At 38.2% G+C, this 26,192-nt stretch overlaps 1 protein-coding gene across 2 annotated transcripts in view; it reads left to right on the top strand.

The window, feature by feature from the left end:
- The window catches only part of EXOC6B (exocyst complex component 6B), a 730,763-nt gene that overhangs the window by 432,538 nt on the left and 272,033 nt on the right, over positions 1-26,192 (top strand). The gene's annotated exons all lie outside the window — the stretch shown is intronic.

The raw sequence follows: 26,192 nt of genomic DNA, 5'->3' as shown, positions 1-26,192 counted from the left end.
TTCTCTGGTGAAATTCTCCATCCTTCTTCCAATTTGTCTATCTTTTCTCTATTTTCTTGAGCATATTTATCACAGACTTTTAAAAATTGAAGTATAGTTGATTTACAATAATATATTAGGGACTTCCCTGGCAGTCCAGTGGTTACGACTCTGTGCTCCCAATTCAGGGGACATGGGTTCGATCCCTCATCAGAGAACTAAAATCCCGAATGCCTCATGGTGCAGCCCCCCCAAAAAAGTTACAATATTATATTAGTTTCAGGTGTACAGCATAGTGATTCAGTATTTTTACAGATTTTACTCCAGTAAAAGTTATTATGAGATAATGGCTATAATTCCATGTGCTATATGATATATCTTTGTTGCTTATCTATTTTATACATAGTAGTTTTGTATCTCTTAATCCCTTTCTCCTGTCTTGCCCCTCCCTCTTTCCCTCTTTTCTATTGTTTCTTGATCTCTATTTTATTTATTTCCTCTCTAATCTTTATTATTTCCTTCCTTCTGATGACTTTGGCCTTTGTTTGTCTTTTTCTAATTTCTTTAAGTGGTTGGTTAGGTACTTTATTTGATGTTTTACTCATTTCTTGAGGAAGGCCTGTATTGCTATAAACTTCCCCCTTAGAACTGCTTTTGCTGCATCTCATAGATTTTGGAGTATTGTGTTTCCTTTTTCCTTTGTCTCAACGTATTTTCTGATTTCCTCTTTGATTTCTTCATTGACCATTTGCTTTTTTAGTAGCATGTTGTTTAGTCTCCACACGTTCATGCTTTTCCCATTTTTCTTCCTGTAATTGAGTTCTAATTTTGTACCATTGTAGTGGGGGGAAATGCTTGATATAATATCTATCTCTTCTTAAATTTGTTCAGGCTTATTTTGTGGCCCAGTGTGTGATCTGTCGTGGAGAATGTTCCATGTGCACTTGAAAGGAATGTGTATTCTGCTGTTTTTGGATGAAATGTCCTGTAGATATCTTTTAAGTTTAACTGTTCAAGTGTGTCATTTAAGACCACTGTTATATGATTGATTTTCTGTCTGGATCACATGTTCATTGATGTAAGTGAGGTGTGAAAGTTCCCTATTGTTATGGTATTGTCATCAATTTCTCCATTTATGTCTGTGAATATTTGCTTTATATATTTAATATTACACTGAGTGTAATATCCTTGTCTTGTATTGATCCCCTTATCATCATATAATGCCCTTCTTTGTCTTTTGTGATAGCCTTTGTTTGAAAGTCTATTTTGTCTGAAGCGAGTATTGTTACCCTGGCTTTCTTATTGTTCCTGTTTGTGTAAAATATCTTTTTACATTTCCTCACCTTCTTTGTGTATGTGAGCTTCTTAGGCAACATATAGAAGGGTCTTGTTTTTTCATTTAATCAGCCACCCTGTGTTCTTTGAGGGAGCATTTGTCCATTGATATTTAAAGTAATTATTAATAGGTATGTACTTATTGCCATTTTGTCACTTATTTTCTGCTTGTTCATGTAGTTCTTCTCTGTTCATTTTTTCTTCTCTTTGTTTCTTCCCTTGTGGTTTTGTTGATTTTCTTTAGTAATATATACCAGAGAACTCCTAGATGTTTTCATTTTTTACAATTTACTCTTTTCTTTTGCTGTTCTGATTGGGTGATTTACATTATTCTACCAGACCACTTATGCATTCTTCTGTATCACTTAGTTTGCTATTCATTCCTCCTAGTGTGCTTTTAATTTCAGCTGTTGAATTCTTCATTTCTGATTGGGTCTTTTAAAATACTTTCTAGTTTCTTATTAAAGTTATTAGTGTGTAGATAGATTCTTTCCCCTAATTCAGTTAACGTTTTTTATAACCAATGGTTTGAATTCTTCTTCAGGTAAATTGTTTATTTATGTTTCATTATTTTTTCAGCTGTTTTTTTCTTGCTCCTTCAATTGAGAACAGTTCTTCTGCCATTGCATTTTGCTTAACTTTCTCTGTTTCTATGAGTTTAGGTGAAACAGTTACCTATTGTGGTTTTGAAGGGGTGTTCTTATGTGGCAGCATCCCTATGTGTGCCCAGTGCCTTTGGTGAGAGAGCTGGATTTGGTGTGGAAACAAGTCACATCTTTATTCAGGATGTGCTGGTAGCTATCTGCTTGGTAGGGAGTGGGGCTAGAGATGGAGGAGCTAGACCTGGCACCAGGTGTGAGGTGGGACTTCCCCTCTGCTCAATGGCCATGACCACCCTGTGAGGGGTGGGGTCTGATCCCAAATTCCTGGAGCAGAAGCCCTGAGGGTCTGGCCTGGGCCAGCTCTGTTTCCTTTAACTGTGTGTTTCACCCTTTTTCCACACTGGGAGCCTTGCCCAAGTGGCGGGAAGTGCTGAAGTAAGTTGGGTCCATGGGGTCTCTTGGCCTGTGTTGATTGCAGACAGAGGTTCAAGCTGTCTCTGATATGCTGCCTGTATAGGTTCCAACGATTGTTTCCCTCACAGCTGATCACTGCCCCCGTCCCTGCTGCCCCTGCTCTGTTGTGGAACCACACTATAGAGCTGTTGTTGTCTATGTGGACTCTCAGTATCAGGAGTTGAGCTATGCTCGAGTGCTGCCATCAGAGATTTCAGCTGCTTGTGATGTTCTGCTTGAGTAAGCATTAACAATGACCCCAATCCCACCCAGGCTCCGCCTGAAGACCAGGTTGTCTCTGCATCCCAAGATCGAGTTTTCTCCCTGGTCATGACCACCCCAGATTTAATGCCCTGCTGCGACATGGAGTGAGCAGCACTGGTGCATTGGCTCGGCTCAGGCTGAGGCATGCACTGAGGTGGTTGTGGGAAACCTGGCAGCCACTAGAGCAGAACTCTTTCCACCCTACCTTGAGGGCAACCCAGCACTCATGTGCTCTTCATGAGCAGTGTTCAGGCTTCCCACTGCCCCCCTGTTAGTCCCAGTGGTCCTCCAACCAGCCAAGGAGGCTTGTCTCTCCTGCGCAGTACCCCAGACTTGGGCATCCAATCTGTGGCTCTCACCACTCACTCCCCAGGGCAGGTGTCCACCCACATATTCTTCCTGCTATTCTGAGTCACCTCCCAGGAACACAGGGCCCAATCCGATCACTTTCTTCCCATTCTGCCTGATTACTTGTGTATCTTTCTTACAGCCTTGTTTGTACCGGAATCCTTCTGCCAGTTTCCAGTTAGTTTTCAGTGAGAATTGTTCGACATGTAGATGTATTTTGACGTGTTCATGGGGAGATGTGAGCTCTATGTCCTCTTAATTCACTATCCTGATCCTCCTCCTCTACAGTTCTTTTAAAGACAGTTATTAATGCCTATATGTAGTTCACCTACATATTGGTTCGATTTGTTTCTGAGGTTTTCGTTTTTCAGTTTTTTTGTTGTTGTTGTTTTCAGTCATATGGTCCTATCTCTTCCTACCATTTTTTTGGTATATATTAAACATTGTTTTTAAGATATGTAGAGGTTCCAAATGATATCACCTGCTACCAGAATCAGTTCATCCTTTCCCTTACTAAGTAGCTAGAATGAGTGAGTGGGTTGTGGTTTGAGCCTTATCATCTTAATCCAATCATGATTGATCGGGGTTGAGATTGGGTTGCAGTTGTAATGTACCTTTGGCTTACGTTTTTTAAATTTAATTTAATATTTTTAACATCTTTATTGGAGTATAATTGCTTTACAATGGTATGTTAGTTTCTGCTGTATAACAAAGTGAATCAGCTATACATATACATATATCCCCATATCTCTTCGCTCTTGCATCTCCCTCCCTCCCACCCTCCCTATCCCACCCCTCTAGGGGGTCACAAAGCACTGAGCTGATCTCCCTGTGCTATGCGGCTGCTTCCCACTAGATATTGGCTTTACATTTGGTACTGTATATATATGCATGCCACTCTCTCACTTTGTCCCAGCTTCCCCTTCCCCTTGCCCATGTCTTCAAGTCCATTCTCTAGTAGGTCTGCGTGTTTATTCCTATCTTGCCCCTAGGTTCTTCATGACCATTTTTTTTTTTTTTAGATTCCATATATATGTGTTAGCATATGGTATTTGTTTTTCTCTTTCTGACTTACTTCACTCTGTATGACAGACTCTAGGTCCACCACCTCACTACAAATAATTCAATTTCATTTCCTTTTATGGCTGAGTAATATTCCCTTGTATATATGTGCCATATCTTTTTTATCCATTTGTCTGTTGATGGACACTTAGGTTGCTTCCATGTTCTGGCTATTGTAAATAGAGCTGCAATGAACATTGCGGTACATGACTATTTTTTTTTCTTTTTAACATTTTTATTGATGTATAATTCACACACCATGCAATTCACCAATTTAAAGAGTACAATTCAATTATTTTTAACATATTACATTATTTTTAAAAATTATGGTATAATATACATAACATTAAATTTGCTATTTTAACCATTTAAAAATATAAAATTCAGCAGAATTTATTACAGTCACAGTGTTGTGCAACCATCACCACCATCTATTTCCGAAACTTTTTCATCACCCCAAACAGAAACTCTATAACCATTCAGTAATAACTCCCCATTTTTTCTTCCTCCCAGCCCCTGGTAACTGCTAATCTACTTTCTGTCTCTGACTTTGCTTCGTCTATATATTTCATATAAGTGAAAGCATACAGTATTTGTCCTTTTGTATCTGGTTTATTTTACTTCACGTATTTTCATGATATTTTTTTCTTAAATTCCATACATATGTGTCAGCATACAGTATTTGTCTTTCTCTTTCTGACGTACTTCACTCTGTATGACAGACTCTAGGTCCATCCACCTCATTACAAATAGCTCAATTTCGTTTCTTTTTATGGCTGAGTAATACTCCATTGTATATATGTGCCACATCTTCTTTATCCATTCATCCGATGATGGACACTTAGGTTGTTTCCATCTCCGGGCTATTGTAAATAGGGCTGCTATGAACATTTTGGTACATGACTCCTTTGGAATTATGGTTTTCTCAGGGTATATGCCCAGTAGTGGGACTGCTGGGTCATATGGTAGTTCTATTTGTAGTTTTTTAAGGAACCTCCATACCGTTCTCCATAGTGGCTGTACCAATTCACATTCCCACCAGCAGTGCAAGAGTGTTCCCTTTTTTCCACACCCTCTCCAGCATTTATTGTTTGTAGATTTTTTGATGATGGCCATTCTGACTGGTGTGAGATGATATCTCATTGTAGTTTTGATTTGCATTTCTCTAATGAGTAAAGATGTTGAGCATCGTTTCATGTGTTTGTTGGCAGTCTGCATATCTTCTGTGGAGAAATGTCTATTTAGGTCTTCTGCCCATTTTTGGATTGGGTTGTTTGTTTTTTTGTTATTGAGCTGCCTGAGCTGCTTATAAATTTTTGAGATTAATCCTTTGTCAGTTGCTTCATTTGCAAATATTTTCTCCCATTCTGAGGGTTGTCTTTTGGTCTTGTTTATGGTTTCCTTGGCTGTGCAAAAGCTTTTAAGTTTCATTAGGTCCCATGTGTTTATTTTTCTCTTTATTTCCATTTCTCTAGGAGGTGGGTCAAAAAGGATCTTGCTGTGATTTATGTCATAGAGTGTTCTGCCTATGTTTTCCTCTAAGAGTTTGATAGTGTCTGGCCTTACATTTAGGTGTTTAATCCATTTTGAGCTTATTTTTGTGTATGGTGTTAGGGAGTGATCTAATCTCATACTTTTACATGTCCCTATCCAGTTTTCCCAGCACCACTTATTGAAGAGACTGTCCTTTCTCCACTGTACATTCCTGCCTCCTTTATCAAAGATAAGGTGACCATATGCAATGGTAAATGGGAGTGTTTTCTTGATTTCACTTTCAGATTTTTCATCATTAGTATATAGGAATGCCAGAGATTTCTGTGCATTAATTTTGTATCCTGCAACTTTACCAAATTCATTGATTAGCTCTAGTAGTTTTCGGGTAGCATCTTTAGGATTCTGTATGTATAGTATCATGTCATCTGCAAACAGTGACAGCTTTACTTCTTCTTTTCCCATTTGGATTCCTTTTATTTCCTTTTCTTCTCTGATTGCTGTGGCTAAAACTTCCAAAACTATGTTGAATAAGAGTGGTGAGAGTGGGCAACCTTGTCTTGTTCCTGATCTTACTGGAAATGGTTTCAGTTTTTCACCATTGAGGACGATGCTGGCTGTGGGTTTGTCATATATGGCCTTTATTATGTTGAGGAAAGTTCCCTCTATGCCTACTTTCTGGAGGGTTTTTATCATCAATGGGTGTTGAATTTTGTCGAAAGCTTTCTCTGCATCTATTGAGATGATCATATGGTTTTTCTCCTTCAATTTGTTAATATGGTGTATCACATTGATTGATTTGCGTATATTGAAGAATCCTTGCATTCCTGGAATAAACCCCTCTTGATCATGGTGTATGATCCTTTTAATGTGCTGTTGGATTCTGTTTGCTCATATTTTGTTGAGGATTTTTGCATCTATGTTAATCAGTGATATTGGCCTGTAGTTTTCTTTCTTTGTGACATCCTTGTCTGGTTTTGGTATCAAGGTGATGGTGGCCTCGTAGAATGAGTTTGGGAGTGTTCCTCCCTCTGCTATATTTTGGAAGAGTTTGAGAAGGATAGGTGTTAGCTCTTCTCTAAATGCTTGATAGAATTCGCCTGTGAAGCCATCTGGTCCTGGGCTTTTGTTTGTTGGAAGATTTTTCATCACAGTTTCAATTTCAGTGCTTGTGATTGGTCTGTTTATATTTTCTATTTCTTCCTGATTCAGTCTTGGCAGGTTGTGCATTTCTAAGAATTTGTCCATTTCTTCCAGGTTGTCCATTTTATTGGCATAGAGTTGCTTGTAATAATCTCTCATGATCTTTTGTATTTCTACATTGTCAGTTGTTACTTCTCCTTTTTCATTTCTAATTCTATTGATTTGAGTCTTCTCCCTTTTTTTTCTTGATGAGTCTGGCTAATGGTTTATCAATTTTGTTTATCTTCTCAAAGAACCAGCTTTTAGTTTTATTGATCTTTGCTATCGTTTCCTTCATTTCTTTTTCGTTTATTTCCGATCTGATTTTTATGATTTCTTTCCTTCTGCTAACTTTGGGATGTGTTTGTTCTTCTTTCTCTAATTGCTTCAGGTTGTTTACTCGAAATGTTTCCTGTTTCTTAAGGTGGGATTGTATTGCTATAAACTTCCCCCTTAGAACTGCTTTTGCTGCGTCCCATAGGTTTTGGGTCGTCATGTCTCCATTGTCATTTGTTTCTAGGTATTTTTTAATTTCCTCTTTGATTTCTTCAGTGATCACTTCGTTATTAAGTAGTGTATTGTTTAGCCTCCATGTGTTTGTATTTTTTACAGCTCTTTTCCTGTAATTGATATCTAGTCTCAGAGCATTGTGGTCAGAAAAGTTACTTGATACAATTTCAATTTTCTTAAATTTACCAAGGCTTGATTTGTGACCCAAGATATGATCTATCCTGGAGAATGTTCCATGAGCACTTGAGAAAAATGTGTATTCTGTTGTTTTTGGATGGAATGTCCTATAAATATCAATTAAGTCCATCTTGTTTAATGTATCATTTAAAGCTTGTGTTTCCTTATTTATTTTCATTTTGGATGATCTGTCCATTGGTGAAAGTGGGGTGTTAAAGTCCCCTACTATGATTGTGTTACTGTTGATTTCTCCTTTTATGGCTGTTAGTATTTGCCTTATGTATTGAGGTGCTCCTATGTTGGATGCATAAATATTTACAATTGTTATATCTTCTTCTTGGATCGATCCCTTGATCATTATGTAGTGTCCTTCTTTGTCTCTTCTAGTAGTCTTTATTTTAAAGTCTATTTTGTCTGATATTAGAATTGCTACTCCAGCTTTCTTTTGGTTTCCATTTGCATGGAATATCTTTTTCCATCCCCTTACTTTCAGTCTGTATGTGTCTCTAGGTCTGAAGTGGGTCTCTTGTAGACAGCATATATATGGGTCTTGTTTTTGTATCCATTCAGCCAATCTGTGTCTTTTGATGGGAGCATTTAGTCCATTTACATTTAAGGTAATTATCGATATGTATGTTCCTATTCCCATTTTCTTAATTGTTTTGGGTTCGTTATTGTAGGTCTTTTCCTTCTGTTGTGTTTCTTGCCTTTAGCATTTGTTGTAAAGCTGGTTTGGTGGTGCTGAACTCTCTCAGCTTTTGCTTGTCTGTAAACGTTTTAATTTCTCCATCAAATCTGAATGAGATCCTTGCTGGGTAGAGTAATCTTGGTTACAGGTTTTTCTCCTTCATCACTTTAATTATGTCCTGCCACTCCCTTCTGGCTTGTAGAGTTTCTGTTGAGAGATCAGCTGTTATCCTGATGGGGATTCCCTTGTGTGTTATTTGTTGTTTTTGCCTTGCTGCTTTTAATATGATTTCTTTGTGTTTAATTTTTGACAGTTTGATTAATATGTGTCTTGGCGTATTTCTCCTTGGATTTATTCTGTATGGGACTCTCTGTGCCTCCTGGACTTGAGTAACTATTTCCTTTCCTATATTAGGGAAGTTTTCAACTATAATCTCTTCAAATATTTTCTCAGTCCCTTTCTTTTTCTCTTCTTCTTCTGGAACCCCTATAATTCGAATGTTGGTGCGTTTAATGTTGTCCCAGAGGTCTCTGAGACTGTCCTCTGTTCTTTTCATTCTTTTTTCTTTATTTTGCTCTGCAGCAGTTATTTCCACTATTTTATCTTCCACCTCACTTATCCGTTCTTCTGCCTCAGTTATTCTGCTATTGATCCCATCTAGAGTATTTTTCATTTCATTTATTGTGTTTTTAATCAATGCTTGATTCATCTTTAGTTCTTCTAGGTCCTTGTTAACTGTTTCTTGCATTTTGTCTATTCTATTTCCAAGATTTTGGATCTTGGAAATAGAATCTTGGATCATCTTTACTCTCATTACTCTGAATTCTTTTTCAGGTAGACTGCCTATTACCTCTTCATTTGTTAGGTCTGGTGGGTTTTTATCTTGCTCCTTCTCCTGCTGTGTTTTTTTCTGTCTTCTCATTTTGCTTATGTTACTGTGTTTGGGGTCTCCTTTTTGCAGGCTGCAGGTTCGTAGTTCCCATTGTTTTTGGTGTCTGTCCCTAGTGGCTAAGGTTGGTTTAGTGGGTTGTGTAGGCTTCCTGGTGGAGGGAACTAGTGCCTGTGTTCTGGTGGATGAGGCTGGATCTTGTCTTTCTGTTGGGCAGGTCCACGTCTGGTGGTGTGTTTTGGGGTGTCTGCGGACTTCTTATGATTTTAGGCAGCCTCTTTGCTAATGGGTGGCGTTGTGTTCCTGTCTTGCTAGTTGTTTGGCATAGGGTGTCCAGCACTGTAGCTTGCTGGTTGTTGTCTGAAGCTGGGTGCTGGTGTTGAGATGGAGATCTCTGGAAGATTTTCGCCATTTGATATTATGTGGAGCTGGGAGGTCTCTTGTGGACCAGTGTCCTGAAGTTGGCTCTCCCACCTCAGAGGCACAGCACTGACTCCTGGCTCCTCAATTTGGGATCATTCGTTGTCTATTCGTGTATTCCACAGATGCAGTGTACATCAAGTTGTTCGTGGAGCTTTAATCCGCTGCTTCTGAGGCTGCTGGGAGAGATTTCCCTTTCTCTTCTTTGTTCCCACAGCTCCCTGGTCTCAGCTTTGGATTTGGCCCCGCCTCTGTGTGTAGGTCACCGGAGGGCGTCTGTTCTTCGCTCAGACAGGACAGGGTTAAAGGAGCAGCTGCTTCGGGTACTCTGGCTCACTCAGGCCGCGGGGGAGGGAGGGGCACGGAGTGCGGGGCGAGCCTGCAGCGGCCGAGGCCAGCGTGACGTTGCACCAGCCCAAGGCGCGCCATGCGTTCTACCAGGGAAGCCATCTCTGGATCCCGGGACCCCAGCAGTGATGGGCTGTACAGGCTCCTGGAAGGGTGGCATGGACAGTGACCTGCGCTCGCACACAGGCCTCATGGCGGCGGCAGCAGCAGCCCCAGCGTCCCATGCCCGTCTCTGGGCTCCTTGCTTTCAGCCGCGGCTTGCACCCGTCTGTGGGGCTCCTTTAAGCAGTGCTCTTAATCCCCTCTCTTCGCGCACCAGGAAACCAAGAGGGAAGAAATAGTCTCTTGCCTCTTCGGCAGCTCCAGAGTTTTCCCGGACTCCCTCCCAGCTAGCTGTGGTGCATTAGCCCCCCTCAGGCTGAGTTCTCGCCGCCAGTCCCGGTCCTCTCCCTGCGCTCTGACCGAAGCCCAAGCCTCAGCTTCCAGCGCCACCCGCCCCGGCGGCCGTGCAGACAAGCCTCTCGGGCTGGTGAGTGCCGATCGGCACCGATCCTCTGTGCGGGAATCTCTCCGCTTTGCCCTTCCCAGGTATGTGGGGAGTTTCTTGCCTTTGGGGAGGTCTGAGGTCTTCTGCCAGCGTTCAGTAGGTGTTCTGTAGGAGTTGTTCCACGTGTAGCTATATTTCTGGTGTATCTGTGGGGAGGAAGGTGATCTCCGTGTCTTACTCTTCCGCCATCTTCCCAGGAAGTCCACATGACTAGTTTTGAATTATGGTTTTCTGAGGTATATGCCCAGTAGTGGGATTGCTGGGTCATATGGTATTTCTATTTTTAGTTTTTTAGGGAACCTCCATACTGTTCTCCATAGTGGCTGTATCAATTTACATTCCCACCAACAGTGCAAGAGGGATCCCTTTTCTCCACACCCCCTCCAGCATTTATTGTTTGTAGATTTTTTGATGACGGCCATTCTGACTGATGTGAGGTGATATCTTATTGTAATTTTGATTTGCATTTCTCTAATGATTAATGGTGTTGAGCATTTTTTCATGTATTTGTTGGGAATATGTATATCTTCTTTGGAGAAATGTCTATTTAGGTCTTCTGCCCATTTTTGGATTGGGCTGTTTGTTTTTTTAATGTTGAGCTGCATGAGCTGCTTGTAAATTTTGGAGATTAATCCTTTGTCAGTTGTTCCATTTGCAAATATTTTCTTCCATTCTGAGGGTTATCTTTTCTTCTTGTTTATGATTTCCTTTTCTGTGCAAAAGCTTTTGAGTTTCATTATGTCCCGTTTGTTTCTTTTTATTTCCATTTCCCTGGGAGGTGGGTCAAAAAAGATCTTGCTGTGATTTATGTCATAGAGTGTTCTGCCTATGTTTTCCTCTAAGAGTTTGATAGTTTCTGGCCTTACATTTAGGTCTTTAATCCATTTTGAGCTTATTTTTGTGTATGGTGTTAGGGAGTTTTCTAATTTCATTTTTTTACATGTAGCTGTCCAGTTTTCCCAGCACCACTTACTTATTGAAGAGGCTGTATTTTCTCTATTGTATCTTCTTGCCTCCTTTATCAAATATAAGGTGAACATATGTGCGTGGGGTTATCTCTGGGATTTCTATCCTGTTCCATTGATCTATATTTCTGTTTTTGTGCCAGGACCATACTGTCTTGATGACTATAGCTTTGTAGGATAGTCTGAACTCAGGGAGCCTGATTCCTCCAGCTCTGTTTTTCTTTCTCAAGATTGCTTTGGCTATTTGGGGTCTTTTTGTTTCCATAAAAATTGTGAAGTTTTTTGTTCTAGTTCTGTGAAAAATGCCAGTGGTAGTTTGATAGGGATTGCACTGAATCTGTAGATTGCTTTGGGTAGTAGAGTCATTTTCACAATGTTGATTCTTCCAATCCAAGAACATGCTATATCTCTCCATCTGTTTGTATCATCTTTAATTTCTTTCATCAGTGTTTTATAGTTTGCTGAGTACAGGTGTTTTGTCTCCTTAGGTTAGGTGTATTCCTAGGTATTTTATTCTTTCTGTTGCAGCGGTAAATGGGAGTGTTTCCTTAATTTCACTTTCAATTTTTTCATCATTAGTATTTGCAATGCAAGAGATTTCTGTGCATTAATTTTGTATCCTACTACTTTACCCAATTCATTGATTAGCTCTAGTAGTTCTCTGGTAGGAACTTTAGGATTCTCTGTGTATAGTATCACGTCATCTGCAAACAGTGACAGCTTTATTTCTTCTTTTCCAATTTGGATTCCTTTTATTTCTTCTTCTCTGATTGCTGTGGCTAAATCTTCCAAAACAATGCTGAATAATAGGGGTGAGAGTGGGCAACCTTGTCTTGTTCCTGATCTTAGTAGAAATGGTTTTAGTTTTTCAACATTGAGGATAATTTTGGCTGTGGGTTTGTCATATATGGCCATTATTATTTTGAGGTTAGTTCCCTCTATGCCTACTTTCTGGAGGGTTTTTATCATAAATCCATGTTGAATTTTGTTGAAAGCTCTTTCTGCATCTATTGAGATGATCATATGGTTTTTATTCTTCAGTTTGTTAATATGGTGTATCACATTGATTGATTTGCATATATTGAAGAATCCTTGCATTCCTGGAATAAACCCCACTTGAACATGGTGTATGATCCTTTTAATGTGCTGTTGGATTCTGTTTACCAGTATTTTGTTGAGGATTTTTGCATCTATGTTCATCAATGGTATTGGCCTGTAGTTTTCTTTCTTTGTGACATCTTTGTCTGATTTTGGCATCAGGGTGATGGAGGCCTCGTAGGATAAGTTTGGGAGTGTTCCTCCCTCTGCTATATTTTGGAAGAATTTGAGAAGGATAGGTGTTAACTCTTCTCTAAATGTTTGATAGAATTCACCTGTGAAGCCATCTGGTCCTGGGCTTTTGTTTGTTAGAAGAGTTTTCATCACAGTTTCAAGTTCAGTGCTTGTGATTGGTCTGTTTATATTTTCTATTTCTTCCTGGTTCAGTCTCCGAAGGTTGTGCTTTTCTAAGAATTTGTCCATTTCTTCCAGGTTGTCCATTTTATTGGCATATAGCTGCTTGTAGTAATCTCTCATGATCCTTTGTATTTCTGCAGTGTCAGTTGTAACTTCTCCTTTTTCATTTCTAATTCTGTTGATTTGAGTCTTCTCCCTTTTTTTCTTGATGAGGCTGGCTAATGGTTTATCAATTTTGTTTGTCTTCTCAAAGAACCAGCTTTTAGTTTTATTGATCTTTGCTATTGTTTCCTTCATTTCTTTTTCATTTATTTCTGATCTGATCTTTATGATTTCGTTCCTTCTGCTAATGTTGGGGCTTTTTTGTTCTTTCTCTAATTGTTTTAGGTGTAAGTTTAGGTTGTTTATTTGAGATGTTTCTTGTTTCTTAAGGTAGGATTGTATTGCTATAAACTTCCCTTTTAGAACTGCTTTTGCTGCATCCTGTAGGGTTTTGGGTCATCGTATTTTTATTGTCATTTGTTTCTAGGTATTTTTTGATTTCCTCTTTTATTTCTTCAGTGATCTCTTGGTTATTAAGTAGTGTATTGTTTACCTCCCTTTGTATCTTTTACAGATTTTTTCCTGTAATTGATATCTAGTCTCATAGTGTTGTGGTCAGAAGAGATACTTGATACGAATTCAATTTTCTTAAATTTACCAAGGCTTGATTTGTGACCCAAGATATGATCTATCCTGGAGAATGTTCCATGAACACTTGAGAAGGAAGTGTATTCTGTTGTTTTTGGATGCAATGCCCTATAAATATCAAATAAGTCCATCTTGTCTAATGAATCATTTAAAGCTTGTGTTTCCTTATTTATTTTCATTTTGGATGATCTGTCCATTGGTGAAAGTGGGGTGTTAAATTCCCCTAGTATGATTGTGTTACTGTCAGTTTCCCCTTTTATGGTTGTTAGCATTTCCCTTATGTATTGAGGTGCTCCTATGTTGGGTGCATAAATATTTACAATTGTTATATCTTCTTCATTGATTGATCCCTTGATCATTATGTAGTTTCCTTTGTCTCTTGTAATAATCATTGTTTTAAAGTCTATTTTGTCTGATAGGAGAATTGCTACTCCAGCTTTCTTTTGATTTCCATTTTCATGGAATATCTTTTTCCATCCCCTCACTTTCAGTCTGTATGTGTCCCTAGGTCTGAGGTGCGTCTCTTGTAGACAGCATATATACGCTTCTTTTTTTTTTTTGTATCCATTCAACCAGTCTCTGTCTTTTAGTTGGCGCATTTAAACCATTTGCGTTTAAGGTAATTATCGATATGTATGTTCCTATTACCATTTTCTTAATTGTTTTGAGTTTGTTATGGTAGGTCTTTTCCTTCTCCTTTGTTTCCTGCCTAGAGAAGTTCCTTTAGCATTTGTTGTAAAGCTGGTTTGGTGGTGCTGAATTGTCTCAGCTTTTGCTTGTCTGTAGAGGTTTTAATTTCTCCGTCAAATCTGAATGAGATCCTTGCTGGGTAGAGTAATCTTGGTTGCAGGTTTTTCTGTTTCATAACCTTAAATATGTCCTGCCATTCCCATCTGGCTTGCAGAGTTTCTGCTGAAAGATCAACTGTTAACCTTATGGGGATTCCGTTGTGTGTTATTTGTTGTTTTTCGCTTGCTGCTTTTAATATTTTTTTCTTTGTATTTAATTTTTGATAGTTTATATAATATGTGTCTTCGAATGTTTCTGCTTGGATTTATCCTGTATGGGACTCTCTGTGCTTCCTGGAGTTGATTAACTATTTCCTTTCCCGTATTAGGGAAATTTTCAAATATAATCTCTTCAAATATTTTCTCAGTCCCTTTCTTTTTCTCCTCATCTTCTGGAACCCCTATAATTCAAATGTGGGTTCATTTAATGTTGTCCCAGAGGTCTCTGAGACTGTCCTCAATTCTTTTCATTCTTTTTTCTTTATTCTGCTCTGCAGTAGTTATTTCCACTATTTTATCTTCCAGTTCACTTATCCGTTCTTCTGCCTCAGTTATTGTGCTATTGATTCCTTGTAGAGAATTTTTAATTTCATTTATTGTGTTGTTCATCACTGTTTGTTTACGCTCTAGTTCTTCTAGGTCCTTGTTGAACATTTCTTGTATTTTTTGTATTCTATTTCCAAGATTTTGGATCATCTTTACTATCATTATTCTGAATTCTTTTTCACGTAGACTGCCTATTTCCTCTTCACTTGTTAGGTCTGGTGGGTTTTTACCTTGCTCCTTCATCTGCTGTGTGTTTTCCTGTCTTCTTCTTTTGCTTAACTTACTGTGTTTGGGATCTCCTTTGCGCAGGCTGTAGGTTCGTAGTTCTCTTGGTTTTGGTTTCTGCCCCCAGTGGCTATGGTTGGTTCAGTGGGTTGTTTAGGCTTCCTGGTAGAGGGGACTAGTGCCTGTATTCTGGTGAGTGAGGCTGGATCTTGTCTTTCTGGTGGGCAAGTCCACATCCAGTGGTGTGTTTTTGGGTGTCTGTGACCTTATTATGATTTTAGGAAGCCTCTGTGGTAATGGGTGGGGTTGTGTTGTGTCTTGCTAGTTTCTTGGCACGGGGTGTGCAGCACTGTAGCTTGCTGGTGATTGAGTGGAGCTGGGTTTTGGCGTTGAGATTGGGATCTGGGAGGTTTTCACCGTTTGATATTACATGGAGCTGGGAGGTCTCTGGTGGACCAATGTCCTGAACTAGGCTCTCCCATCTCAGAGGCACAGGCCTGACACCCAGCCGGAGCACCAAGACCCTGTCAGCCACATCGCTCAAAAGAAAAGGGAGAAAAAAAGAAAGAAAGAAAAAATTAAATAAAGTTATTAAAATAAAAAATGGAAAATAATTATTAAAAGTAAAAAAAAGAATGAATGAAGAGAGCAACCAAACCAAAAAACAAATCCACCAATGATAACAAGTGCTAAAACCTGTACTAAAGAAAAAAAAAATACGGACAGACAGAACCCTATGACAAATGGTAGAAGCAAAGCTATAGAGACAAAATCACACACAGATGCATACCCATACACACTCACAAAAAGAGAAAAAGAAAAAATATATATATATATCATTGCTCCCAATGTCCACCACCTCAATTTGGGTTGATTCGTTGTCTGTGCAGGTATTCCACAGATGCAGAGTACATCAAGTTGATTGTGGAGATTTAATCTGCTGCTCCTGAGGCTGCATGGAGAAATTTCCCTTTCTCTTCTTTGTTCACACTTTTTGGGGTTCAGCTTTGGATTTGGCCCTGCCTTTGTGTGTAGGTCGCCTGCGGACATCTGTTCTTCGCTCAGACAGGACGGGGTTAAAGTAGCAGCTGATTAAGGGGCTCTCGCTCACTCAGGCCACGGGGAGGGAGGGGTACAGAATGCGGGACATGACTGTGGCGCCAGAGGCCAGCGTGACGTTGCACCAATCTGAGGCGTGCCATGCGGTCTCCCAGGAAATTTGTCCCTGGATCATGGGACCCTGTCACTGGTGGGCTGCACAGGCTCCCAGGAGGGGAGGTGTGGAGAGTGACCTGTGTTTGCACACAGGCTTCTTGCTGGCTGCAGCAGCAGCCTTGGCATCTCATGCCCGTCTCTGGTGTCCACGCTGATAGCTGCTGCTCACGCCCATCTCTGGAGCTCGTTTAGGCTGTGCTCTTAATCCCCTATGCTCACGCACCGTGAAATAAAGTGGCAAGGAAAAGTCTCTAGCCTCTTCGCCAGTTCCAGACCTTTTCCCCGACACACTCCCAGCTAGCTGTGGCACACTATCCCCTTTCAGGCTGTGTTCACACAGCCAACCCCAGTCCTCTCCCTGGGATGTGACCTCCAAAGCCCGAGCCTCAGCTCCCAGCAACGACCCACCCTGGTGGCTGAGCAGACAAGCCTCTCAGGTGAGTGCTGGTCAGCATGGATCCTCCTTGCGGGAATCTCTCCGCTTTTCTCTCTGCACCCCTGTTGCTGAGCTCTCCTCCATGGCTCAGAAGCTTCCCCGCCTCCACCACCCCTGTCTCCACCAGTGAAGGGGCTTCCTAGTGTGTGGAAACTTTTCCTCCTTCACAGCTCCCTCCCAGTGGTGCACGTCCCGTCCCTATTCTTTTGTCTCTTTTTTTTCTTTTTTCTTTTGCCCTACCCAGGTACTTTGGGAGTTTCTTGCCTTTTGGGCTGTCTGAGTTCTTCTGCAAGCATTCAGTAGGTGTTCTGTAGGAGTTGTTCCACATATAGATGTATTTCTGATGTATTTGTGGGGAGGAAGGTGATCTCCTTCTTACTCTTCTGCCATCTTGAAGGTGTCTTCTGGTTTACCTTTGTTTCTGGGATGTGGTTTTTCTGAGCTTTTAATGTGAGCCTGGCACATTATTGTCTCTTCGATACTGAGAGGACTATGGAAATTTCTCCTTTTCAGATAAACTTCTCTCTTCAGCCTCCTGCTTTTTTCAATTTTAGAATTTGGCAAATATCTTGAGTAGAAGTTTTACCCATATCAGCAATTGCCCACAGGAAAAAGTGTGGTTAGAGATGGTCAATATCAATTCATTACTCCCTGAAGAGCTTTCATGCTTCCACCTGAGATTCTCATGAATCATCCCACTAGTGAGTCTTTTTCTCTCAAACACTGTGAGACTGCAGGAGATCTTACTTTGCTTTTGAAAGGTTTTGGCTTAGACCTTTATTTTCCTCAGCTGTGTAGCTTTAGAATTCAGAAAATGTCTTGAGGAGAAAGCTGGCTCTGAGATCTCTAATTCTGGCACCTCAGCCCCATGGAAGCAACAAAAATTCAGTGATTTTTTTTTCACCCTTGTAGCTACTCTCTGCCTGGACCTAACCCAGATTCTCAGTCTGTTTCTCTTCCTAGGTTTGCCAAATGCCTCCAGGGACAGATTCAGATCCTCAGCTCACCTTTAACAGGTCTGCCTTCTTTGCAATTTTATTCCCTTTAGTTTTCATTGCTTCCCAGCCTTCTGGTGTCTTTAAATATATGTTTTCTCTAATTTTTTTTTTTACTACCTTTTCTAGTTTTGGGTGGGAGTATTGGTCTGTAGAAAACTAGGTCATTTCCTCAAGCTTCATCTTGATACCAAAGCAAGAGAAAGTAGCACAAAAGACAAAACTTACAAACTAATCTCACAATTATGGATGAAAACAAATTTAGCAAGTCAATTCCAAAATATTTTAAGAAAGTAATTTAGCATTAGTATGCAGGATTTATTTTAGAAATGCAAGGATGGTTTGATATTTAACAGTCTAATAATATAATTTATGACAGTACTAGGTGAAGGAGATAAAGTATATGAACACCTTTATATATTCTGAAAAGACATTGTATAACATCCAGCCTGCATTTCTGATTTTTACAAAAAGTTACTAAAATACAAGCAATATAATATTCCAATAACGCGATAAAGAGCATCTGTGTGAAATTCAGCAGCCACCATAGACTTAGCAGTGGAAACTAAAAACATTTATTTGCATCAACTTCAGAAGAATGGTGAAGATTGTTCTCACCACTGCTTTAGAAGTTCTATCAAATAACTCTGGTAAAAAAAAGAATAAATTACAAATATTATAATGAGCCATGTATCTTATCATTATTCATAGAGTATTGTTGTGTGGTTTGAGAACTCAGGAAAATCAACTGAAAAATAATTAGGACCAATAAGACTTTTGGTTACATGGTACACTTAGAAAACAAATCAGCTTCTCTTATGTTAGCAAACCCTCATGGAAAGTATTGCCTTAAAAGTGCCCTATTTGCTATTGAGGCATAAGATATAAGATCTCTGTGAGTATACTTAACAAGTAATTATAACACAAATGTGAAAAACATGTCCCAGAGTAATTTAGAAGGTACTTCATTATGTACAAATATATGCATATTATGTACAAATATATGTGTTCTAGGATGAGAATGTTTCATATTGTAGAGAGTTTCTCTGAAATTAATCTAACTGCAATGAATATCAAGTGAATTTGATGGTGGTGGGTTATGTTAACAAAATAATTCTACAATTCATTCAGAGACAACATTGGAAAATATTTGCCAAAAAAATAGGAAAAAGAAAATTAATGAGTGTGGTCTTTTCAAATATAGAAATGTTACTATTAACCAAAATAACTTAATATTCTTCTTACACTGGAATAGACTGGTAGATTAAAGGAATAGTTAAATACAAAATCTATAAATATTTCAAAGTATAAGTAAGAATTTAGTATATGATAAAGATGGCATTTAGCAATTGCTGTTACCAATACCATCTGCTCATTTGGGTAAAAAGAATATTAACTCTATCTCATATATCAAAATGAATTCTAGATTAAATTTGTGTTCATATTTTTAAAAGAAAGAAATTATGGGGAAACCAATAAAAATATTAGCAAATATTTCTATAATCTGAAAGTGACTCACCATCATAAGGATGACACCAAAGGCTGAAATCATTAAGGAAAAGGTTAATAATTTGACTACAAAAAATGATTTTTAATCATTTAGGTTTAATGCACCTAAATGGTATTAATTAAGAAAATAGAATGTAAGATTATCAGTAAAAACAATTACGATAAATATTCCCAAAGGTTAATATCTATAATGTATAACAAAATCACACATTCTTTCAAATTTAATAATAAGAAGATACAACTTGATGAAAAAGTTTACAAAAGTTGTATTAAGGCAGTCAGAAGACAAGAAAAATAAAAGACTAGTGATAACATGAGCAAAATATGTAATTCTAGTAATAAGATATATATAAATGTCGTGGGGTATTTTTGCCTATAAACTTGCCAAAAGTAAATAAGAAAATTATAACGTTCAATATTTATGATTAATATTTCAGGAAATAGCTCTCCTGATACATTGCTGGTAGGTGTGTAAATGGGTATAGTCTTCTTAGTGGTTAGTTTTTCACTCTCTTTCGTATATCTTTTAAAATTTGTTTACCTTTTACCCTGCAATCACATGTATAGAAATCTAACTGAAGTAATCATGGGTATATTATAAAATTCAGATATAAATATGTTCATCATAGTGTTATCTTTTGTATAGTAAAGAGTTGGGAATAAATTAAAAGTCCAGTAACAGGTTTATTAGCTAAATAAAGTATTATATATTCACATAATGTGATGTCAATCATTCACTAAATTAATTTAGATGATATTTATTCATTTAAAAATATGTTATTCATCTCTTAATTTGGAAAGCAGATTGCTTTTCAAACTGGTTGGAGGCAAGGTGAAGTTCAGTGATGCTCTTGATTTTAATCCCCACATCACTCATCACCTTGTTCTTTTTTTTTTTTAATATTTATTTATTTATTTATTGGCTGTATTGGGTCTTAGTTGTGGCACTCGGGCTCCAGAGTGCGTGGGCTCTGTAGTTGTGACACTCAGGCTTAGTTGCCCGGTGGCAGGTGGGATCTTAGTTCCCTGACCAGGGATCAAACCGTCCCCTGCATTGCAAGATGGATTCTTAACCAGTGGACCACCAGGGAAGTTCCCATCACCTTGTTCTTAAATAAAGAAGCCTGGGACCTAAGAAAATAAAAAAGGGAATTCCCTGGCTGTCCAGTTGTTAGGACTCAGCGCTTTCACTGCCAGGGCCCGGTTTCAATCCCTGGTCAGGGAACTAAGATCCTGAAAGCCACTTGGCGTGGCCACAATAAAAAAAAACAAACAAAAACTGTAACAATATGATCTCATTTTTATTAATATACATATAGGAGCATTATTCATCTATATTTTATATATAGTAAAAATCTAGAATTAAATATTCCCTGATTTAACTGTACTCATCTTTAGTCTGTAATTTTTCCCTTTTGTTTATCTGTGTTAAAAGTATTTTTTCCTGTCATGAAATATTTATAATCCTGGGTTGGGAGAAGGTCATGTTTAGAATCATTATTCTCTATCTCAAGATTATTTTTTCTTTGATAATTAATTTATATTAAAAAAATCACTTTTATTGATGAAAGTTTTTTTAAATGTGTTTCATATTTTGAAAGGAAAATGGGCAGTAGTATTTTGGTCATTATGTCTCCCCCAGCATTGTACAGTTATTTGAGTGAGTAAGATTTTGGAGTATCATAAGGTAAAAATGCAAAACTGCAAGTCAAAACCATCCTGTATAGGTGTTGTCAATATTCACATTTCTTGTTTTTTTATTTCTCTATTCTTAAAATATGAAAACAACCCTCACACTAAGTGTTACTGTTCATACATGTCATATAATACAGTGGTTCCTATATATACAGGAGCTATCATATGTCAATACCATACTTACTTTAACATCCAGGCAATTTAGAAGTAGTAATCTGAGTTAAACTCATGTTTGTCTAACTCCAAATACATGCTTTTTCCACCTATAGTGATGTGATCTTTGTTACAGGGTTATATTGTAAGTAATTAGTTGAGGGTTTTTTTCTTTTCTTTTTTTGTTTATTCTAAGCTACCATTGCTACCTAAATACTATACAGTAACCTCTCAGTATAGATTGAGTTGATCCTACCATTCATAATCACCTTACCACTTACCATTCAGAATTGAAGTTGGAGGTAATTCACAGCCCTGAATCCTCAATATGGCTTTCATAATTGCCTTGTTTTTGTCTTGTCTAATATAGAGATGTCTTTCTGAAGCCACACATTCAAAAAGTAGTCATATTCACCAACTATTGTATTCATTAGAATCAAATTAGTATGATTTCTAAAACTGTCCCTTGTTCTGGTTTTCCACAGGGAGCAAATTAGATGACTCAGCATTTATGTTCATGTTCCCCAGCATGCTAGATAAATTCTTCATGGAACCTCATTTTAGTAAAATGTATTAGCAAAACAGAGCTGTGTCTAAAATTCACTCTTGTACATTATTAGCGAAAGATGAGAGAGGAAGGAGCTGGCTATTTCTGAGAAAGAACCAGAGTCATTTGTCTTTTAATAAATATAAATACTTCTTTTCATTAAAAAAATTCCCTAGCAATAGTGACTCTCTGTCAAAGAGGATTGAATGATAGGAAATAGGGATATGGAAAGAACTGTAAGGAAAAAAAGCAAAGACTGTCTCGTTCTCTTACATTTTGAAGTCCCCGGTTTTTCTTACTTCTCAGGGATGTTTTGTCACCACAATAGCGACAAAGCTAAAGTTAATGTCTGTGTGTGTGTGTGTGTGTGTGAGAGAGAGAGAGAGAGAGAGAGAGAGGAGAGAGAGATGATATCCTAGATTACACTTTATTAGACAGTGAATGATTAGGGGGAAATTATTGAAATTTGTAACTATTTTCCTCTTGAAGTTTTGGTGACCAGGGTAGCTTAGCTCTTTTCATGAGGCACCCACAAATCATTGTAATAATAAGGTTTCCCCAGTTAGACTTCTAAAATGTTGCTGTATCCTTTGAATTAACAGATGAGGTAAGCACACAAGCATTTTATCAGGCTCCAATTGTATAATTTACAGTTGCATGCATAGCTACTCATTTTGCATGCTCAGCATAAGAACATACTTTTGAGAGTTTATCCTTGTTATTCTGATAATTATCTTTCAGAAATGCTTGAGAGAGGAAATACTGTCTCAAGTAACAGACCCAGAGGAAGGAATCTTGAGTTAGTTTTCTTTGTCTGCTGTTAATGTTAATTTATATGACCTGGGGCAAGATCTCCCTTAACCCACCTTGTTTTGCCTTAGTTTCTTTGTCTGAAAATACAGTGATACCTGTCCTTGGTCATCCTTCCTGGGCAGTTACCTGGTGGCTTATCTTTAAGGGAAAGTTATTTTCTACATACAAGTTCCTGAAATTTTTCCTGTCTAAAACCCTTTAAAAACAGACATTTCTGGTGGCACACCATTTAATTCTGTGAACTGCTGCCATCTCAAGACTAACCAAATGATTCTGCTATTTAGAAACTGTCAGTGACTTCCATTAAGTACAAAATCTGCTCTGTAACCATCAAGACTTTCCATAATATGACCCCCAAACTACCTTTTTGTCTTTGTCTCAGTTTTCTATTAGCCCAAGACTGAAGTATTGCTGTTTGTCAAGCACACTCTACTGTTTTCTACCCTTTGTGTTTTTTCGTGCTTTTGTCTACTTTTACTGCTTCTGCGCCTTACCTGTATCTGTTGAAATCTTACCCATCCTTCAAGGCTCATTTCAAATCCCACACCTTCCATGAAGTCTTCTGCAGTTCACTTAACTAGATGTGACATCTTCCTTTTTTGTGGCACTTCTTTTACAACACTAGCCTAATTCGGTCTTGGGTGGGTTGTGTCCTTCATTTGTGTGCTTACTTCAAGAAATGGGAGGGTGGTAATTAAGATCTATGTGTGCCAGATGCTTTACATGTGTTATATGTCATCCAGACTCAAAGTGCCTCAATCAGATAAGTTTTACATTTTAGTAATGAGAACATGAACTCAGGGAAGTAATGTACTTTGTAAGAGATATAGCATATAGGGTAAAGATTTAAACAGATTTATTTGAATTTAAAACTTTTCCATTTTACCATCTTACCTACTAGATTGATTGCCAGCTATAGGGCTGAACTCTAGATAGATGGAGGCATTGTCTTATTCATCTCTATCTCTGTGTACAGTTCAGCATCTCCCATGAAATGGTGCACAGTAAGTTTTTGTAGAGTTCTTGTTTTGAATTATAAAATAAGTGAATTCCTACCTGGGGATCAAAAACCATTTTTGGATCATATACATTATTAAAAGTAATCATTTAATTATTAAAAATAAAAGTCATAAACTATTATTCTGAGATAAGGACCAAAGGTTTGTTTGGGTTAAAATTCTAAATTGGTCTTTTTCCTTCCATATTCTCTCTTGCTTACCCAAATAAAGAAGGTAATTGTTTTTCTTTTTTTTTTTTTTTTTTTTTTTTTTTTTTTTTTTCTGATAATCTTTTTTTTTAATTTTACAAATTTAATCAGTTATACATATACATATGTTCCCATATCCCCTCCCTTTTGCGTCTCCCTCCCACCCTCCCTATCCCACCCCTCCAGGCGGTCACAAAGAACCGAGCTGATCTCCCTGTGCTGTGCGGCTGCTTCCCACTAGCTATCTACCTTATGTTTGGTAGTGTATATATGTCCATGCCGCTCTTTCACTTTGTCACAGCTTACACTTCCCCCTCCCCATATCCTCAAGTCCATGCTCTAGTAGGTCTGTGTCTTTATTCCTGTCTTACCCCTATGTTCTTGATGACATTTTTTTCTTAAATTCCATATATATGTGTCAGCATACAGTATTTGTCTTTCTCTTTCTGACTTACTTCACTCTGTATGACAGACTCTAGGTCCATCCACCTCATTACAAATAGCTCAATTTCATTTCTTTTTATGGCTGAGTAATATTCCATTGTATATATGTGCCACATCTTCTTTATCCATTCATCCGATGATGGACACTTAGGTTGTTTCCATCTCCGGGCTATTGTAAATAGGGCTGCTATGAACATTTTGGTACATGTCTCTTTTTGAATTATGGTTTTCTCAGGGTATATGCCCAGTAGTGGGATTGCTGGGTCATATGGTAGTTCTATTTGTAGTTTTTTAAGGAACCTCCATACCGTTCTCCATAGTGGCTGTACCAATTCACATTCCCACCAGCAGTGCAAGAGTGTTCCCTTTTTTCCACACCCTCTCCAGCATTTATTGTTTGTAGATTTTTTGATGATGGCCATTCTGACTGGTGTGAGATGATATCTCATTGTAGTTTTGATTTGCATTTCTCTAATGAGTAAAGATGTTGAGCATCCTTTCATGTGTTTGTTGGCTGTCTGTATATCTTCTGTGGAGAAATGTCTATTTAGGTCTTCTGCCCATTTTTGGATTGGGTTGTTTGTTTTTTTGCTATTGAGCTGCATGAGCTGCTTATAAATTTTGGAGATTAACCCTTTGTCAGTTGCTTCATTTGCAAATATTTTCTCCCATTCTGAGGGTTGTCTTTTCGTCTTGTTTATGGTTTCCTTTGCTGTGCAAAAGCTTTGAAGTTTCATTAGGTCCCATGTGTTTATTTTTGTCTTTATTTCCATTTCTCTAGGAGGTGGGTCAAAAAGGATCTTGCTGTGATTTATGTCATAGAGTGTTCTGCCTATGTTTTCCTCTAGGAGTTTGATAGTGTCTGGCCTTACATTTAGGTCTTTAATCCATTTTGAGCTAATTTTTGTGTATGGTGTTAGGGAGTGATCTAATCTCATACTTTTACATGTCCCTGTCCAGTTTTCCCAGCACCACTTATTGAAGAGACTGTCCTTTCTCCACTGTACATTCCTGCCTCCTTTATCAAAGATAAGGTGACCATATGTCCGTGGGTTTATCTCTGGGCTTTCTATCCTGTTCCATTGATCTATCTTTCTGTTTTTGTGCCAGTACCATACTGTCTTGATTACTGTAGCTTTGTAGTATAGTCTGAAGTCAGGGAGCCTGATTCCTCCAGCTCCATTTTTCGTTCTCAAGATTGCTTTGGCTATTCGGGGTCTTTTGTGTTTCCATACAAATTGTGAAATTTTTTGTTCTAGTTCTGTGAAAAATGCCATTGGTAGTTTGATAGGTATTGCATTGAATCTGTAGATTGCTTTGGGTAGTAGAGTCATTTTCACAATGTTGATTCTTCCAATCCAAGAACATGGTACATCTCTCCATCTATTTGTATCATCTTTAATTTCTTTCATCAGTGTCTTATAATTTTCTGCATACAGGTCTTTTGTCTCCTTAGGTAGGTTTATTCCTAGATATTTTATTCTTTTTGTTGCAATGGTAAATGGGAGTGTTTCCTTGATTTCACTTTCAGATTTTTCATCATTAGTATATAGGAATGCCAGAGATTTCTGTGCATTAATTTTGTATCCTGCAACTTTACCAAATTCATTGATTAGCTCTAGTAGTTTTCTGGTAGCATCTTTAGGATTCTCTATGTATAGTATCATGTCATCTGCAAACAGTGACAGCTTTACTTCTTCTTTTCCCATTTGGATTCCTTTTATTTCCTTTTCTTCTCTGATTGCTGTGGCTAAAACTTCCAAAACTATGTTGAATAAGAGTGGTGAGAGTGGGCAACCTTGTCTTGTTCCTGATCTTAGTGGAAATGGTTTCAGTTTTTCACCATTGAGGACAATGCTGGCTGTGGGTTTGTCATATATGGCCTTTATTATGTTGAGGAAAGTTCCCTCTATGCCTACTTTCTGCAGGGTTTTTATCATAAATGGGTGTTGAATTTTGTCAAAAGCTTTCTCTGCATCTATTGAGATGATCATATGGTTTTTCTCCTTCAGTTTGTTAATATGGTGTATCACATTGATTGATTTGCGTATATTGAAGAATCCTTGCATTCCTGGAATAAACCCCACTTGATCATGGTGTATGATCCTTTTAATGTGCTGTTGGATTCTGTTTGCTAGTATTTTGTTGAGGATTTTTGCATCTATATTCATCAGTGATATTGGCCTGTAGTTTTCTTTCTTTGTGACATCCTTG

The sequence above is a fragment of the Mesoplodon densirostris genome, chromosome 14 (assembly GCF_025265405.1).
Source record: "Mesoplodon densirostris isolate mMesDen1 chromosome 14, mMesDen1 primary haplotype, whole genome shotgun sequence".
Lineage (NCBI taxonomy): Eukaryota > Metazoa > Chordata > Mammalia > Artiodactyla > Ziphiidae > Mesoplodon > Mesoplodon densirostris.
Note: the sequence above shows the minus strand (reverse complement) of the source record. Positions and strands in the feature narration are given on the sequence as shown.